Source organism: Sander lucioperca, chromosome 11 (assembly GCF_008315115.2).
Source record: "Sander lucioperca isolate FBNREF2018 chromosome 11, SLUC_FBN_1.2, whole genome shotgun sequence".
Taxonomy (NCBI): Eukaryota; Metazoa; Chordata; class Actinopteri; order Perciformes; family Percidae; genus Sander; species Sander lucioperca.
Window position 1 is genome coordinate 33,968,395 of NC_050183.1, and position 18,565 is coordinate 33,986,959.

An 18,565-nucleotide genomic window follows, 5' to 3' on the forward strand; every position below is an offset into this window, starting at 1 on the left:
ATCATTATGCCAGTATTTACAGTAACCTCTCTGACCTCTCTGTTGGTGCCCATGCTCACCTCTCTTACAGATCCCTTGTCCACAAGCTCTTTCTATTCCATGCTGTCTTTCCCGCTCCATGTTGAAGGAAATTGTCAGTGTTTACACCCCCCCCTTACTGTAATAGGGTGACCAACTGTGGTTACCACTAGATGAAATCAATTAGCAATAATGAGTATTCATTATGTGTGGTTACATGTAATTTAGATGTTCAAACATACATACACACATTTTATATAGCTGACAAACCAATTTAAAATCTATAGTTTTACCAAACGGTTCAGTGATTAACCATTCGGAGCAGTTTGATTAAATGTTGGTGAAATGTATTTATGCAAATCAGAAGAGAAGCACATCAAAAGTATTGCGAGCATTGCATTGTGAAAGACAATTACTTCATATGAAAGGTACTGTCTTTGATGACACACTGATTAGGTGTAGTGAAAAAGTTACTGTGTAATGTAAAGTGTTGTACTTAATTCAATTCAATTCAATTTTATTTATAGTATCAAATCATAACAATTTATTTCAAGACACTTTGAAGATAGAGTAGGTCTAGACCACACTATAATTTACAAAGACCCAATAATTCCAGTAATTCCCCCAAGAGCAAGCATTAAGTGCGACAGTGGCGAGGAAAAACTTCCTTTTAGGGAGCAACCTCGGATGGTGAGGAAAACTTCCTTTTAGGCAGAAACCTCGGACAGACCCAGGCTCTTGGTGGGCGGTGTCTGGCGGTGCCAGTTGGGGGTGTGATGAACAGTGGCAATTTATAGTCACAATAAAGATAATGGAACTATGACTAGAAATAGTAGTTGTAGTAGTTCATGGCGTAGCAGGGCACTGCAGGGCGTTACAGGGTGTAGCAGGGCACTGCAGGGCATAGCAGAACGTAGCAGGGCATTGCAGGGCATAGCAGGACGTAGCAGGGAGTAGCAGGGTACTGCAGGATGTAGCAGGGCGTTGCAGGGCACTGTAAAGCGTAGCAGGGTGTAGCAGGGCATAGCAGGGCATAGCAGGGCATGGACCAGGGCCACGGCAACAGCAACAGCTGCAACCATGATTTAGGTGCCACCCTAATCCAAGGAAAACTTCTGGGCGAAAAAAAAACATAAGGACTCCGGGGAAAAAGCTCCCCAGAGCTAGGTTAGTAACAAGCATTTCTGGGACATAGATGCACACAGAGGGAAAGAGAGAGGAGAGAGGGGCTCAGTGTGTCAAAGGAAGGAAGTCCCCCGGCAGTCTAAAACTATAACAGCATAATTAAGAGCTGGTGCAAGGCAAACCTGAGCCAGTTCTATAAGGGTTGGTAGGTGCATCTGACGACTATGAAGAGAAGCAGGTGGGCCGGGCTAGGCGGATGCTGCAACTCCTCACTCCCTTTTGATATAAGCTTTATCAAAGAGAGTTTTAAGTTTACTTTTAAATATGGTGATGGTGTCTGCCTCCTGAACCCAGACTGGGAGCTGGTTCCACAGTAGAGGAGCCTGGTAGCTGAACGCTCTGGCTCCCATTCTACTTTTAGAGACTCTAGGAACCACAATTAACTCTGCATTCTGGGATTGCAGTGCTCTAGTGGAACAATAAGATACTATGAGCTCTTCAATATATGATGGTGCTTGACCATTTAGAGCTTTGTAGGTCAGGAGAAGGATTTTAAATTCAATCCTGGATTTTACAGGAGGCCAATGCAGAGAAGCTAATACAGGAGAAATATGATCTCTTTTCTTAGTTCTTGTCAGACCATGCGCTGCAGCATTCTGGATCAGATGGAGAGTCTTAAGGGACTTATTTGGGCAACCTGATAGTAAGGAATTACAGTAGTCCAGCCTGGAAGTAACAAATGCATGGACTAGTTTTTCAGCATTGTTTTGAGACAGGATGTTCCTAATTTTGGAAATGTTACGAAGGTGAAAAAAGGCTGTTCTTGAGGTTTGTTTTAAGTGGGTGTTAAAGGATATATCCTGATCAAAAATAACTGCTAGATTTCTGACAGTAGTGCTGGAGGCCAGGGCAATACCATCCAGAGTAGCTATATCTTTGGATAATGAGGTTCGGAGGTGTTTAGGGCCCAGCACAATAACTTCAGAAAATTGTAGGTCAGCCATGATTTTATATCTTTAATGCATGCTTGAAGTTTAGCTAACTGACTGGTGTCGTCTGGCTTGATTGATAAGTATAATTGGGTGTAATCCGCATAACAGTGAAAGTTAATTGAGTGTTTCCTAATAGTTGTTTAAAAAGGCTTTCATGTTTGCTGCACCTTCTACTTGGAATGACCTACAGAAAACACTCAAACTACAGTGTTTAATTTCCTTAAATGATTTTAAAGGTTATGTTAAAACCATAGAACATGAGTCCATCCACACGTGCAAATGTTTTAACTAATGGTACTTTTATTTAATTGAAATGTACTTGAGATGTCTTTGCCTCTTTTGTGATTGTTTTGTGATTGTAAATTGTTTTTATATGTAACAAACTTGTTCTGCTATCTTGGCCAGGTCTCTCTTGAAAAAGACATTTTATATCTCAGTAAGACTAACCTGGTTAAATAAAGGTTAAATAAAAAATAAAAAAAATAATATTGCCTAGAGGAAACATATATAAGGAGAATAGAATTGGTCCAAGCACTGAGCCTTGTGGAACGGCATGGCTAACTTTAGCGTACCTGGAGGATTTATCGTTAACATTAACAAATTTAGATCAATCAGAGAAATAGGACTTAAACCTATTTAATCGCTTAGTGCGATTCCTTCAATGCCAACTAAATGTCCCAGGCTCTGTAACAGGATGATATGGTCAATAGTGTCGAATGCAGCACTAAGATCTAGTAAGACAAGTACGGAGACAAGTCCTTTTTCTGAAGCAGTTAGAAGGTCGTTAGTAATGTTCACCAGTGCCGTCTCTGTGCTATGATGCATTCTAAATCCTGACTGAAAGACCTCAAATAAACTATTGCTAAATAGAAAATCACATAACTGATTAGCGACTATCTTCTCAAGGATCTTGGAGAAAAAGGGAAGGTTAGATATAGGTGTATAGTTGGCTAAGACCTCAGGATCGAGGTTGGTTTTTTTTCAGAAGAGGTTTTATCACAGCTACTTTAAATGACAAAACCTGTTATGTCTGTTAAGTGCCCCTATTATGAAAAAATCACTTTTTCTGGGATTTGGGGTGTTATTTTGTGTCTCTGGTGCTTCCACAAGCATACAAACTTGGAGAAAAAAACATCCATGCTGTTTTGAGTGAGATACGGGTTTCTGTATATAACCTGCCTTCAGTCTCCGGGTGAGCTGTTCAAAATCTGCAGGGCTTTCTACGTCACTAGCCGAAACGAGGGGGCTAACCGCTAGCATGTAGCCCCCTCGTTCTCAATGGCAAAACACTGCTACAACACACACCAGTTCACCATAATCTGCAAAAGAACTACTTACATGTCCCTGTTCTGCAGGTATTCCACGCATAGTTGGAAGTGCGCCCTCGTTTAGAAGAAGTCTCCCAGCTAATCCTGCCTTGTACTGACTGAAGTTAGAGAAACAGCTAGCTAGCTGATGTGATCCTTACCTAGCTACTGCGCACGTGTGACTCGCAACAAAGATGGTACAGAAGTGAGATGTCTCACTCTGTAGCTAAAACAGAGACATGAACACAGGGTGAAAAGAGGAGCTGCAGCAATGTGCAGTACAACAAAAATATGGTGTTTTTTGAAAATTAAACCATGTAAACCTATTCTGGTACAACCTCAAAATACAGTAATTAACCTGAAAATGAGCATTATATGGGCACTTTAATAAAGACATATTGATCATATCTAGTAATGAAGTGTTAACCATGGGTAACGCTTCTTTAAGTAGCCTAGTTGGGATGGGGTCTAAGAGACAGGTAGATAGCTTAGCTGAAGAGACCTTTAACATTAATTGTTGAAGGTCTATACACTGAAAAAAGTCTAACATTGCTGTTGTTCGTTTAATGTGTATTTTCTCGTTGAAATAGCTGAAAATTATTAGTTTTTTCATTTAATGTAAACGTTCTAGTTTATGTTTATGGTTGAATCCATTTTCTTTACATGGATACAATATAAATTGGCAGCGGGACATTAAACTGTATTTATTCATTTGATCAGAGCATTTTTATTAGATCTGTTGAAATTCTCGAGAAGCCAAACCCACGACACGCGTTCGTCCAATCAGCTGCCGGTCAGGGGCGTGGCGCATCAACCATGGATGTATGACGTTGCGACACCACGCTTCAGTCGTGTCGGACATATGGATTTCTACCGTAAGGCTCACACCTGAATTATAAAATATATGTCCCGGTAAATTCACCATGGGTACTGCATGATGTCTTAGGAGTTGTTCTACTATTCACAGCTCCATGATTTGTCTTCTGATGACATCAATAGTCTCGTTTTGGGTGTTAAGCTGAAGCTAAACACCCACTTCAAACATTTGAAACAGATGTTCAGTGTTATCAATTTATTAAACAATAAATATAAATGTGTTCTAAAGGAAAGTGTTCTGATTAGTCATTGATCAAAATGTATTAAAATCAGTTTTTTTCAAATTTGATTTACTATACGTTTGAAATAATGACAAGTGTTAGTTTTTTATTTGAAACAACCTAAAATAATTAATTTACTCGGATGTATAAATAATTAGTTTGACCCAACCTTTAAAAAGTGGTTGCTTGGAGTTAAACTTTTCAGGTTAAACTAAATTAAATTATTTACTTTGAGTCAATGTCAACTATTTTGTGTGATTGATTACTTCAATTTTTTTAAGTTGATCCAAGTTTTTTTTTTTTTCAGTGTAGAATAAAAGCAGTCTAAGTATATGTCAGGTCTTGTCGTTTTTTCTAGCAGTTATGCATTTAAAGTTGAACCGTTAGGGGTTGAGGGAAAAAGGTGATGAATTTTATCTCTAATTGTTTTAATTTTATCATTAAAGAAGCTCATGAAGTCGTCACTACTCAGAGCTATAGGAATAGATGGCTCAATAGAGCTGTGACTCTCTGTCAGCCTGGCTACAGTGCTGAAAAGAAACCTTGGGTTGTTCTTATTTTCTTCTATTAGTGATGAGTAATAGTCTGATCTGGCATTTCTGAGGGCCTTCCTATAGGTTTTCAGACTGTCTTGCCAATCTAAACGAGATTCTTCCAGTTTGGTGGAACGCCATTTACTTTCAAGTTTTCGCGAGGTTTGTTTTAATTTGCGAGTTTGGGAGTTCTACCAAGGTGCCAGTTTCCTTTGCTTCATCATCTTCTTTTTGAGAGGAGCAACAGAGTCTAAAGTCGTCCGTAGGCAGGCCATAGCACCGTCTACAAATTTATCAATTTGGGAGGGACTAAAGTTAACATAAAGGTCCTCTGTTATATTAAAGCACAACATTGTGTTAAATGCTGTTGGAATATCTTCCTTAAATTTAGCTATAACACTGTCAGATAGGCATCTAGTGTAGAAGCTTTTATCTAATTTCGTATAGTCGGGTAGTAAGAATTCGAAACTTATTAAAAAATGGTCTGATAATAAAGGATTCTGCGGAAATACTATTAAATCTTCAATTTCAATGCCAGCACAAGGTCGAGGGTGTGGTTAAAACAGTGAGTGGCCTTATGGTGCGTTCTATTATTTATCCGAGTTGGATGTTCCGACTAGGAAGACAGACGTTGCCTAGCAACACGCACCAATCAACACACCTCGGATTTCCGAGCTCGGAACTCGGACAACCGTGAGGACACCGAGCAAGAATTCCGATACGGATTCCAAGATGGCAGCGCCCTGTGTGACTTCTTATATACTGTCTATGCTTGTAAGTATGAATTGTTGTCATTGTTTTTTGGACCGCTTTGGCTGTATAAATGAAGATTTTAATCACTCGTATTACTGCAATACCTTACTGCGTCCGTTTCACTGCCTGTTGGTATGGGAATCGGTCTTGTTGTGAGTGCAATATTGAATGAAGCCTTGTTTGCTAACGTGGCTAGCGTTGCTAACTTGGCCAGTGCTACCATTGCAACAGCTTTCCGGGTGGCGTCCATGTTTTTTCTCCGACTCGGACGCGCAAATCATACCAGAACGCATGAAGTGTGGAAGTGACATCATATCCGAGGTCCGAGTCGGTTCGTTGAGAATAATAGAACGCACCATTATGCACACTATGGCGTTTTCACACCTACCTCATTTGGTCCGGACTTTCGGACTTTTCAGTTTGATCCGAACCAAAATTACAGGTGTGAAACCTCGCTCCGGACCACGGTCCGGATCAAAAGACCAAATTTTGGTCCGATAAAAGGAGGTGGTCTCGGTCTGGACCAAACATGGTCCGGTTCGTTTATACTGTGAAAGCATTTTTTGGATGGTTCGGACTTTCGGACCAAATACAAGAAGCTCTGACAGGCTCTCCTTGTGTACAAGACCTGGGAAGCTCCTTTAAGGAATAGCTCGGTGCTTAGTGTGTAGGCTACATAAGAGAGTGTGTGACGGTGAATGCGCTCAGAGCAGACAGCTATCGGCTATATCAGAGCAGAGAATACATCAGCAGTTTATTTTAGGGTGACCAGACGTCCCCGGTTTCGGTGACCTGTCCCTGGCTGGAGATGTCCCCGGAAATGTCCCCGGTTTTCACTGTGACTGACAGACCCGAAATTGGAATGAAATAGTCGTGCACCCTACACGCACAGGCTCAAGACAGTCAGAGCAAGCCACAGAGATGTTCTAGAATGCCCATTTTACGTTGCTAAAATTACTGTTTATTTACATGGAGCCTGGTGGGTTTAGCGAACGCAATTTCGCGGACTTTTTATGTTTTAAAAAATTATCTTACTCTTTAACAGAAAGGTCGACCTCCTTAGAAATATATATATATATATACAGTGAGGAAAATAAGTATTTGAACACCCTGCTATTTTGCAAGTTCTCCCACTTAGAAATCATGGAGGGGTCTGAAATTGTCATCGTAGGTGCATGTCCACTGTGAGAGACATAATCTAAAAAAAAAAAAATCCAGAAATCACAATGTATGATTTTTTAACTATTTATTTGTATGATACAGCTGCAAATAAGTATTTGAACACCTGTCTATCAGCTAGAATTCTGACCCTCAAAGACCTGTTAGTCTGCCTTTAAAATGTCCACCTCCACTCCATTTATTATCCGAAATTAGATGCACCTTTTTCAGGTGTCTTTAGCTGCATAAAGACACCTGTCCACCCCATACAATCAGTAATAATCCAACTACTAACATGGCCAAGACCAAAGAGCTGTCCAAAGACACTAGAGACAAAATTGTACACCTCCACAAGGCTGGAAAGGGCTACGGGGAAATTGCCAAGCAGCTTGGTGAAAAAAGGTCCACTGTTGGAGCAATCATTAGAAAATGGAAGGAGCTAAACATGACTGTCAATCTCCCTCGGACTGGGGCTCCATGCAAGATCTCACCTCGTGGGGTCTCAATGATCCTAAGAAAGGTGAGAAATCAGCCCAGAACTACACGGGAGGAGCTGGTCAATGACCTGAAAAGAGCTGGGACCACCGTTTCCAAGGTTACTGTTGGTAATACACTAAGACATCATGGTTTGAAATCATGCATGGCACGGAAGGTTCCCCTGCTTAAACCAGCACATGTCAAGGCCCGTCTTAAGTTTGCCAATGACCATTTGGATGATCCAGAGGAGTCATGGGAGAAAGTCATGTGGTCAGATGAGACCAAAATAGAACTTTTTGGTCATAATTCCACTAACCGTGTTTGGAGGAAGAAGAATGATGAGTACCATCACAAGAACACCATCCCTACTGTGAAGCATGGGGGTGGTAGCATCATGCTTTGGGGGTGTTTTTCTGCACATGGGACAGAGCGACTGCACTGTATTAAGGAGAGGATGACCGGGGCCATGTATTGCGAGATTTTGGGGAACAACCTCCTTCCCTCAGTTAGAGCATTGAAGATGGGTCGAGGCTGGGTCTTCCAACATGACAATGACCCGAAGCACACAGCCAGGATAACCAAGGAGTGGCTCTGTAAGAAGCATATCAAGGTTCTGGCGTGGCCTAGCCAGTCTCCAGACCTAAACCCAATAGAGAATCTTTGGAGGGAGCTCAAACTCCGTGTTTCTCAGCGACAGCCCAGAAACCTGACTGATCTAGAGAAGATCTGTGTGGAGGAGTGGGCCAAAATCCCTCCTGCAGTGTGTGCAAACCTGGTGAAAACTACAGGAAACGTTTGATCTCTGTAATTGCAAACAAAGGCTACTGTACCAAATATTAACATTGATTTTCTCAGGTGTTCAAATACTTATTTGCAGCTGTATCATACAAATAAATAGTTAAAAAATCATACATTGTGATTTCTGGATTTTCTTTTTTTAGATTATGTCTCTCACAGTGGACATGCACCTACGATGACAATTTCAGACCCCTCCATGATTTCTAAGTGGGAGAACTTGCAAAATAGCAGGGTGTTCAAATACTTATTTTCCTCACTGTATATATATATCCCACTTACAAATATGAATATATAGTTCTACTGGTATGCTTCCTAGTGACATTAATGCAAAAATATGAAGAAAAAAACAATTCCACCTGTGTGTGCATGGTTATAATTCTGAAGTGCAAAATAGTTCAAGCTACAGCACAAATATTTCCATCCATAGATAAGAATAATCAAGTCTAACCTCTGAATTTCTTTTCAAAGTGCACCAGATTGATGCATTTAAACGTTAAAGTAGACAACATTTTCTTACAGGGGAGCATGCCCATGGACCCCCCCTAGGGGGGGCTTGTGCCCCAGTGCAGCTCTAGGTCTAGTGACGCTCCTGGGGCAGTGTCCCCATTTTAAGTTTTACAAAGATAAAAACACAACTTTTTTTGGAGGTATTTACGCTTCTGAGCTGAAAATGTCCCCGGATTTTGTCTCAGAAATCTGGTCACCTTAGTTTATTTGTTAAGTGGTAGTAAATGTACAGTGTAGGTTTCCGTTTGTCTCTGAATAAATGCTCCAGAAAGAAAGTTCCCGTGTCTTGCTTCTCAACATCACAACAAAACAAAAAGAGCCGTGGCAGTAGGGGAGAGCAGCAGTCAGTTGAAAAAACTCCGACACAGAGAGAGGATACGAGCGGACGGGGAAGCCCGACTACAAACCAATCAATTATAAGTATCTGGAGACGCAGCTCACGTATGTGATGACAGCAGGACGTAGTTTTGTCACGTAGAGATCTTTAGTGCGCTTGCATAACTACAGTGTGAAACCAAAACTTACCGGATCATGAACCTTGGTCCGGACCTTGGTTCGGACTTTCAGGTGTGAAAACGCCCTAAAACCAATTGAATCTAGTAGTGAATTGAAAGCAATACTAAGGCTATCGTTGTCAATATCCACATGGATATTAAAATCACCTACAATAAGTACTTTGTCTGATTTAAGCACTACACATGATAAAAACTTTGAGAATATAAGATACAAATTCAGAATACGGACCTGGAGCTCGGTAAACAACAACAAATATAATTGGCTGTAGTGTTTTCCATGTTGGATGTAGAAGGTTAAGAACAAGGCTTTCAAACGAGTTATAATTTAATTTAGGTTTAGGATTAATTAACAGGCTTGAATCAAACATGGCTGCAACTCCCCCTCCTCGGCCAGAGCCTCATGGAATTTGAGTATTAATATGACTGGGAGGAGTGGATTCATTTAGACATATTCTTCATGGCACAGCCATGTTTCAGTAAGACAGAATAGATCAATTTGATTATCTGATATCAAATTGTTTACTAGTACTGCTTTAGAAGACAGAGATCTAATATTTAATAGTCCACATCTAATTTTCCTATTCTGTTCTATCATTGCAGTGTTAGTTTTAATTCCAATTAGGTTGTTAAGTATAGTGCCTCTTTTGTTTACTTTTGATTTAACTGATCTGAGTCGGGGGACAGACACCGTGGTTATGGGACTATGAGTGGGCGACTGCTCCAACGGAAGCACAGAGAAGTGCGTAACATTGCACCTCTGATTAATGATATCAACCTTGGGTTGTCATGATTTATGACCGATAATAGACTCGGTCAGATTTCTTGATATGAGAGCTGCTCCGTCCAGAGTGGGATGAATGCCGTCTCTCCTAATCAGACCAGGCTTTCGCCAGAACGCCCTGCAGTTATCTACATAGCCCACATCATTAGCTGGGCACCACCCCGACAACCAGCAGTGGAAGGATGACATGCGGCTGTACATGTCATCGCTGATGAGGTTTGGCAGGGGTCCAGAGAAAATTACTGTGTCCAACATTGTCTTTGCATATGCACAAAGTGACTCAACATTCATTTTAGTGATCTCCGATTTGCGTAATTGGGTATCATTACTACCTACGTGAAGTATGATCTTACTGTATTTACGGTTATCTTTAGCTAGCAGCTTTAGGTAGGATTCTACATCGCCCGCTCTGGCCCCAGGGACACACACGACCACAGCCGCTGGAGCCGCCAACTTCACGTTCCGCAGTGTAGAGCTCCCAATAACCAGAGTTGGCTTCTCAGGGGGTGTTTCACTGAGTGGGGAGAAACTGTTAGAAAGGCGAAGATGTTGGTGGTTAGCCATAGGCTCCAGTTTAGAGCGACCGCCGCCATGTGCGCTCCCCGGTTTAGAGCTAGCGCTACACTTCCTTCGGACAGTCACCCACTCGCCAGGCTGCTCGGGGCCTGCTGGGGGACTGCTAACAGAAGCTACAGTATGTTGGTCCGCACCAGCTACAGAGCGCTGGCTAGCTACGGAAGCATATGATTTTGATTCCATGGTGCGGAGCCGTGCCTCAAACTCACCAAGCCTTGCATCCAGAGCAGTGAATATACTACATTTATTACATATATCTTTATCACTAAAGGAGGCAGCGGAATAGCTAAACATCTGACACACAGAGCAAGAGAGAGCAGGAGAGGGAGAGGAATTAGCCATTGCTAATGGCTAAGCTAAAGCTAACAGCGTTTTAACAATTGTGAGAACAGCGAGGCAGTCGCTGTAAGAGAAGAGAACTATAAGTGCTTGAGTATAACTAGTGTAGTTTAAATGCAATCCAGGCACTTAACAACAACAAAACAGCAAACCTGTAGCAAACAATAAAGCAGAGTTGAGTAAGTTTTTGCTGGAGCAGCAAAGTTGCATCCGTGAGACGGGAGCACCGGAAATGAGACAATACGCTTACCGTAAACGTCAGCAAGTCGTCACCCTCTCACGTCACGTCTGGTCTCACTTAGTCAATAGAACATGTGAAAATGATCTGCTTTGAGTTTTGTACTAAGAGTTGTGAGGTTATTAGGGCTGTAACGATATGCGATATGAAACCGAAATCGCGACACTCAGATCCACGAACCTGTGTCGCGGAGTGAGAAGGCAGAATCGTGTCACTAGGGTGACCAGACGGCCCGGTTTGACCGGAACAGTCCCGATTTGACCGGGACGATCCCGATTTTAAATTGCGTGTCCCGAGTCCCGGCAAAAGCCTGTCGGGACGCTAAAATGTCCCAGTTTACACCAACCACTATGAAATTGTCCCAGTTGTCAGCGATTACATAGCTGCCGTGGTCTTATTATAGCCTGACCATTAACTAAACCCATGTAGAAAGACTAATAAAGCGTCCAGCGTATGCATTTAATGTGTGTGTGTGTGTGTGTGTGTGTGTGTGTGTGTGTCAGTCAATTGTAGCGGTCTGCGTCTGCATAATCTGTGCCGCCAGCGTTACAATGTATATTTGTAAACATTGTTGCAATGCCTCTTCTCATCTGTCTCATTTTAACCAGTCCCTCCAGGATTTCGCGGCCTTTTTTGAGACTGTTGCGGCCCAAAATGCCGGATTTTGCGTGAGCTGTCCTAATTTAGGTCATCGTGTCGTCTCAGCTCCAGTTTTTCCTGCATCCACTGTGTGTGTGTGTGTGTGTGTGTGTGTGTGTGTGTGTGCGTGTGTTTGTGCGAGCGGCCCCGGCCGCTGCAGAGAGCCGACAGGATTGAAACAGCAGCAGCGTCGGCGACTTTAGAGTGAAAAAACGTTACAGCGTAGCTTACATTGTTAAAATGTATACAGGTTGGCAGGACGGTATGAAATGTTTTGCACGGTCTTTTGTTGTACGTTTTGTTGGTAAATGTGAGATGTTCCGAGTCACACACGTCTCATCTTCATATCAGAAACAAGGAAATGAGTTTGGCGACATACGCAAATTCTGATTTGAACACAACTTGTGCATAATTATGTACCCACCTTACCTAATGCTTTAGTTGATGTGTTGTTCATGCATGAGGTCATGAATGAGAGGCTATGAACTCATATCAATTCCTGATGATTCATAAGATATAAAGGAATGAAGTAATGCACAAATCATGAATTAATTCATGCATGAATTCATAATTCATGTACACTTACCGTAAAGTGTTACCATAACTTTAGTTCAAGCCTGTGGCAGCAGTTCCAAATAATTTGTTTAGTGCCATGCAATGAAAAATACCTTTTCACCAAGTTTGTCACAAGTTCAGTGGGTGGATTTTCCAAAAGAATGCTTTAATTCTGAAAAATAAAGTTGGTGCCACACGAAACTCACTCAATGTCTTTTAATATTATTCAGTCCCTCCAGGATTTCGCGATCGCGCCAATTCAACCAATCAACGCGAATTGGGTGCGACTCGCAATTTTGACCAATCACCGCAACTTTTCCACACATTTGATCAATAACCTGAAGTTGGTTGAAGCTGAAATTGGTTATCTGAGAGCCAATGACCAATCAGGAGTGAGAACGGGTTGACCATTTCCTTGTTTTTGATATGAAGACGAGACGTGTGTGGGACTCATTTACCAACAAAGCGTACATTGAAAGACCGTGCAAAACATTTCAGACCGTCCGATAAATTTTAACATCAATGTAGACTTTAACGATTTAAAAGTCGCTGAAGTTGCTGCCGTTTCCATCCTGGCTGTCGGCTCTCTGCAGCGGGTGGGGCTACTGCTCCGTACCCTCCGCGACTGACGCTTGCACACACACAAACACACACACAGACACACACACAAACAACACACACACGGTGGATGCAGGAGAAAAAGGAGCTGAGACGACACGATGACCTAAATTGAGGACAGCTACGCTCGTTATTGTAAGTGCAATGATCATTCGAACAAGTTGACCACTGAAACGATTTTGGAAACATTATTTTAAGGTACAAAATAATCTTTGGTGTTGGATTGATCGATATGGAAATCAATCAATATCAATAAATAAGGTCTCTGTTGTATTACTGTGTTGCAAAGTGGCATGCAGTTAATATGACAAAATTATGCCATGTGGCAGAAAAAAAGCAGTATTAGGGTTACTGAGTATAACTCTTTGTGTGACATTGTATCATTTACAAGTCACACAACTCAACAAAATATATAACATAGGTATAGTCGTTTTTAGACATTTTAATGCAGAAATGTTACATATTGTACCTTTAAAGTAGTTAATTTATCTTATTTATCCATTATGACTGACTGTCAAAGGATAATAAAAGAAAGTTCTCTGCCATTCATTCTCTGTAATATCTGTATTTGTTCATGTTTTACAAAGAGTTTAACCTTAGCCAGACCATACAACAATGATAGCAACCATATTACATCCATACAGGGATAGTAGTATACAGCTGTTAAAAAATATCATATATATACAGTACATGTATATTTTGGATCGGTACTCGGTATAGGCTGATATGCAAGATTAGGTATTGGAATTGGTAACGGGTAGGAAAAAATTGTATCCAAACATAATAAAGAAAAATAAAAGTCATGCTTAAATTACCAAAAAAGTTTAAACCAAAGTTGAGTAGCCAAGACTAAGAATCAGGTGTACAGTGACTCAGATAACAGACTCCTTGAAAAAAAAGATGGCTCTAATATTTAAATTGCTGTCATAACAACACTGAGTGGCACATTCCAGCAAAGTCCACATTGTTTTGTTTTTTTATTACTTTAGTTTTTATTGAATTTTCAGTACATTATAACAACTGAACACTGTCACATCAATTTGTGAGTGATATATGAAAAAAAAAAAAAAAAAAAAAAAAAAAAAAACATAAACATAAAATCAAAACAGGTCCTGTGAGGAAAGGTGATGATAGCCACAAAAATAGAAATAAAATGTATACATTTCAAATCGCTGCTTTATCCACTAATGAGTCCAAGCTGTGAACCAATGTCCTTATGCTTTATTTAAGTAAAATGTCCACTTCTGCCATCTTTTGGCATATAAACCTTCTCTCAAACCTAGCACAAAAGTCAACCTTTCCATTGCCCTTATTTCATTTATGACCTCAAACCATTGTTGCCGTTTAGGACAATCGGGCTTATACCAGTTTCTGGTTATGGCTTTCCTCGCTGCTGTGAGGAGTATCTTCACCAGGTATCTGTCCCTCTGTACTGTTACAAGTGAAATATGACCCAAGTACAAGACAGTGCATACAAAAGGAATCTTATAGCCAAGTACATTACTCAAAACTAAATGTACATCCTCCCAAAATGACTTCAATTTTTCACAACTCCAAAAAACATGTGTGTGATGTGCTTCTAAGCAGCCACATTGTCTCCAACAGGGCTGGTGTGTTGAAGATGTTTTACTGCTAATCTTAGGTGTGATAAAGAAACGCACCAAATTCTTCCAGTTAAACACCCTCAATTGTTGTGAACTTGTGGAAGTATGTTGGGTTTCACACATATCGTACCATACATCTGATGAAATTTCCACTTTCAGTTCCTTTTCCCACCTTGATTTCAAATATAATGTTGAGTTGCCCCTACATTCCATAATTCTTTCATAAAACATAGAAATGATTTTAACGCAGTTACTATTCGGTCTATAAGCATTCATCATATATCTTATAAATGGATTAAATTCTTGTGAGCTTTCCATTTTCAATTCTTTGTTGTAGTAATCTCTAAATTGTATATACCTAAATAAATCTCGATTGTGAAGGGAAAATTTTTCTTTTAATGTTTGGAAAGTCTGTAATTCCTTGTTGTCTATTATCGTACACACTGCCTTAATACCTTTTACTGCCCAATCCTTGAATATGGCATCATTAACTCCTGGCTTAAACTGGGTGTCAAAGGCTATCCATCTAAGCACTCTCTGGTCTCTCCTTAGTTTTAGCTGCCTCACAAAGTTAAACCAGAACTCTAGAGCACTAGAAGTTATAGAGTCTATTTTACCTTTGACTAATGAAATAAAAATGTTCATCTTAATTACGCTAATCTTACTACTAAAATCCAATGGGTGGGTAGACCATCTCTCAATATCTTTTTTAATATTTTGATTAATTAAATTATAGTTTACCTCATATAATTTGTTTAGATTTTTAATTATGTTCACCCCTAAGTACTTTATTGATTCCATATCCCATCTTACATCATATCTACATCTTATTTCCTTTGAAGGAGTATAGTTGAATGACAAAAGTTGTGTCTTTGTAATATTTATTTTATAACCAGCATAATAACTAAAATCCTCTAGGATTTCCATCAGTATAGGTAAGGCGGCCTCAGGGTCGATCAAATGAACCAAAATATCGTCCGCAAATAAACTAATCAAGTGATCTTTGTGTCCAATTTTAATGCCTCATATTTTTTCATGTTGACGAATTGCTTGGGCCAGGGGTTCAATATAAAACGCAAATAGTGTGGGACTGAGACAACAACCTTGTCTAGTGCCTCTCTCCAATGTGAAAAATTGAGACAATGATCCGTTGAATTTTATTCTTGCTGTCGGTTGTTGATAAAGTGTTCTAATTATCCCTATTGATTGTTCGCTAAAGCCAAATCTATTCAACGTTTGATATAGGAAACGCCAATTAACCCTATCAAAAGCCTTTTCGGCGTCAAGGCTTAATCGTATCGCAGCTTTATTTTCCTTTTCTATTCTATCTATCAAATGTAGTGTCCTTCTGATATTGTCATGTGTTTGCCGGTTTTTAACAAACCCAGTTTGGTCTTCGTCAATTAATTCCGGGAGAAGGTTCTCAAGTCTTTTTGCAATAATCGCTGTGTACAATTTATAATCCACGTTGAGAATTGAAATAGGTCTATAGTTACTGCAGTATTCCCTGTCTGTTCCCTCCTTTGGGAGTACTGTAATAAGTGCCTCTTTCCATGATGGGGGGAGTTTACCTTTTCCTTTAATCCAATTAAATGTTTTCAGCAGGAGGGGAGCTAGCTCTTCTTTAAAGGTTCTATACCACTCTGCTGGAAAACCATCACTACCTGGAGTTTTACTTGACTTTAAGTTGGCTATTGCATTATTTATCTCTTCTAGTGAAAACTCTGCTATGATACAGTCATTTTGTCTCTTGCCAGTACGAGGTAGATCCAGATCGATAAGAAATTGTTCCATTGCTTCTACTTTAGTACTGGAGGTTTTGGTATATAATTTTTGGTAGTAGTTTAGGAAAATGGCTTCTATTTCTACTGGATGATATTTTAGTTGATTTGTTTCTGGGTCCCGCAACTTATGTATGGTACTATCCGCTTGTTGTTTACGTAAACGTCAGGCAAGTAATTTAGCTGCCTTAGGGCCTGATTCAAGTCCACATTGTTTTTTAACATTAGTATTTGGTAGTCAAAAAAAGTTTAGTACAAAAATACTAAACTCCAGACAAGACTAATCTGAACTTTTTTATATTTTTGATTTCTGAACACCTGATTGGACGCCTATTGCTTCATAGGTTAGAAAGCCACCATGGCTGACTAAATGTTTCAGTGTAGCCTGCCCTACATCGGTGTCACAATGACAACAGGATGTTGATCATCATGCCTTAGTGCTGACACACCTCGATTCAGCCCTCCATGTTTCCCAAACCAACTACCTATTTCAGTAGATTGATGCAAACTTTAGCTGAGGTCAATAGACCTTTTTCACGGCAGACATGTTGACATGTCATAGTAGGAAAAGCACAGGTGTATTCAAAACCATTAATGATGGCTGCGTTCCACTTAAGAGAGGCCCTGGTATTGTGCATGCTGACTCACTGAAATAGCTTACTGGGACACTTGATGGAATTGAGCCATCGTTAAGGTTATCAATTTCAGCAGTGCTTTTCCTACTATGACAAGTCAAAATGTCTGCTGTGAAAAAGGTCCATGATTACCATATTTTAACTCCAATATACAAACCAACCAACCAAGGTTCGATCACATGGCCCTGGTGTAATACTGTATTCCCTCATTTTCCAGAATGTCCCATAACTAAGTTAAAGTGTTTTCATTTATGACTTCTGGATTTATAACTGGGACTTTGTTGTTCAAAGAAAGTTGTAAAGCAACATAACGATAGTTACGTGTTGTAACTCCAGATTCTATGAGTATAGGCATGGCCCTCTAAGAGCTGTTGCTATTGGGTTTATCCCTTTGCGCATGCGCAGTCTTGAAGATTTCTTTCACGCCCTTGTGCCCTGCATGGGCCTCTATTACATCCGCAGTTACTGTATATCACAGTTGCTGCTCCCAACATCAGCATTTTTCTTCAGCCAACGTTGGTGAAGCAGGTGGCCTGAATCTTAGAGGGCTAGTTACAATACGTCACTATCGTTCTATTTCGTATAGGCTTCACCCTCTAAGAGCTGTTGCTATTGGGTCAAGGGCGAAGCTGGCGTAGTCAATGCCACCTGCAACACAAGGTCCACAAGCAGAACATAGACTAGTTCCTCTTTCTATTGACACTGAACAAGTTTTAATGTATCAAACAACATATTATTTTGATAAAAAACCCTATCATGATTATGAATTGGCTTATTACTCCGATTGTAAGGCCCATGTCATGTACGTTGTGAAGTGCTTTATAATGGCAAAGGATTAATGACACAACTAATAGCCGCACAAAACCCGCAGTCCTCACAGCCACTTAAATGCAGGAGGATGGGGACAGCAGCAAACAAATCCAACAGCGCGTCATCTGCCGCCAAGTATGGATAAGACCGAGTGAGTCATGGAGGACTCGGACACATCACGCAGATAAAAACGGATGAACGGGAACGGGGATGCCCAGGAAGCCGCTGTGCAGATGTCAGCCACCGTCACGCCTCTGAGGAGGGCCGCGGACGCTGATAGCGCTCTTGTGGAATGAGCCCGGATGCCTTGAGGGCAGGGGCCCAACTACCCAGTGTCAGAGGGTATGCAGCAACAATTTTGTTTTTGTCAACAAATTTATTATTGTCATTATCCATTAATCTGCTGATTATTTTCTGAATTCATTGCAGTGGTGGATGAGCTATTCCGATTAAAAGTAGCAATACAACAACATACAAATACTCTTTTTAGTAGTTTTTAAGTAAAGGTCCTGCATTTAAAATCCTACTTAAGTAAAAGTACAGAAGTAGTAGCCTATGTCCCCTGTCACTGTTGTATGTGAAATTATTAGTGTTAATACTGATGCATCAATGTGCATTTTACTGTGCTTGCTGCCTGAAGTGGAGCTAGTTTTATATACACTTAGCTAGTCTAGTGTAGTCCAGTGGTTCCTAGTCTCGCATTGCCAAA

General features: G+C 40.5%; 1 long non-coding RNA gene across 1 annotated transcript; it reads left to right on the forward strand.

The window, feature by feature from the left end:
• Positions 1–13,994: 13,994 nt before the first annotated feature.
• Positions 13,995–15,033, forward strand: LOC118496324. Its single transcript, XR_004898886.1, has 2 exons — positions 13,995–14,393; positions 14,442–15,033. It is a non-coding gene; the product is annotated as an uncharacterized LOC118496324 (long non-coding RNA).
• The last annotated feature ends 3,532 nt before the right edge of the window (positions 15,034–18,565 follow it).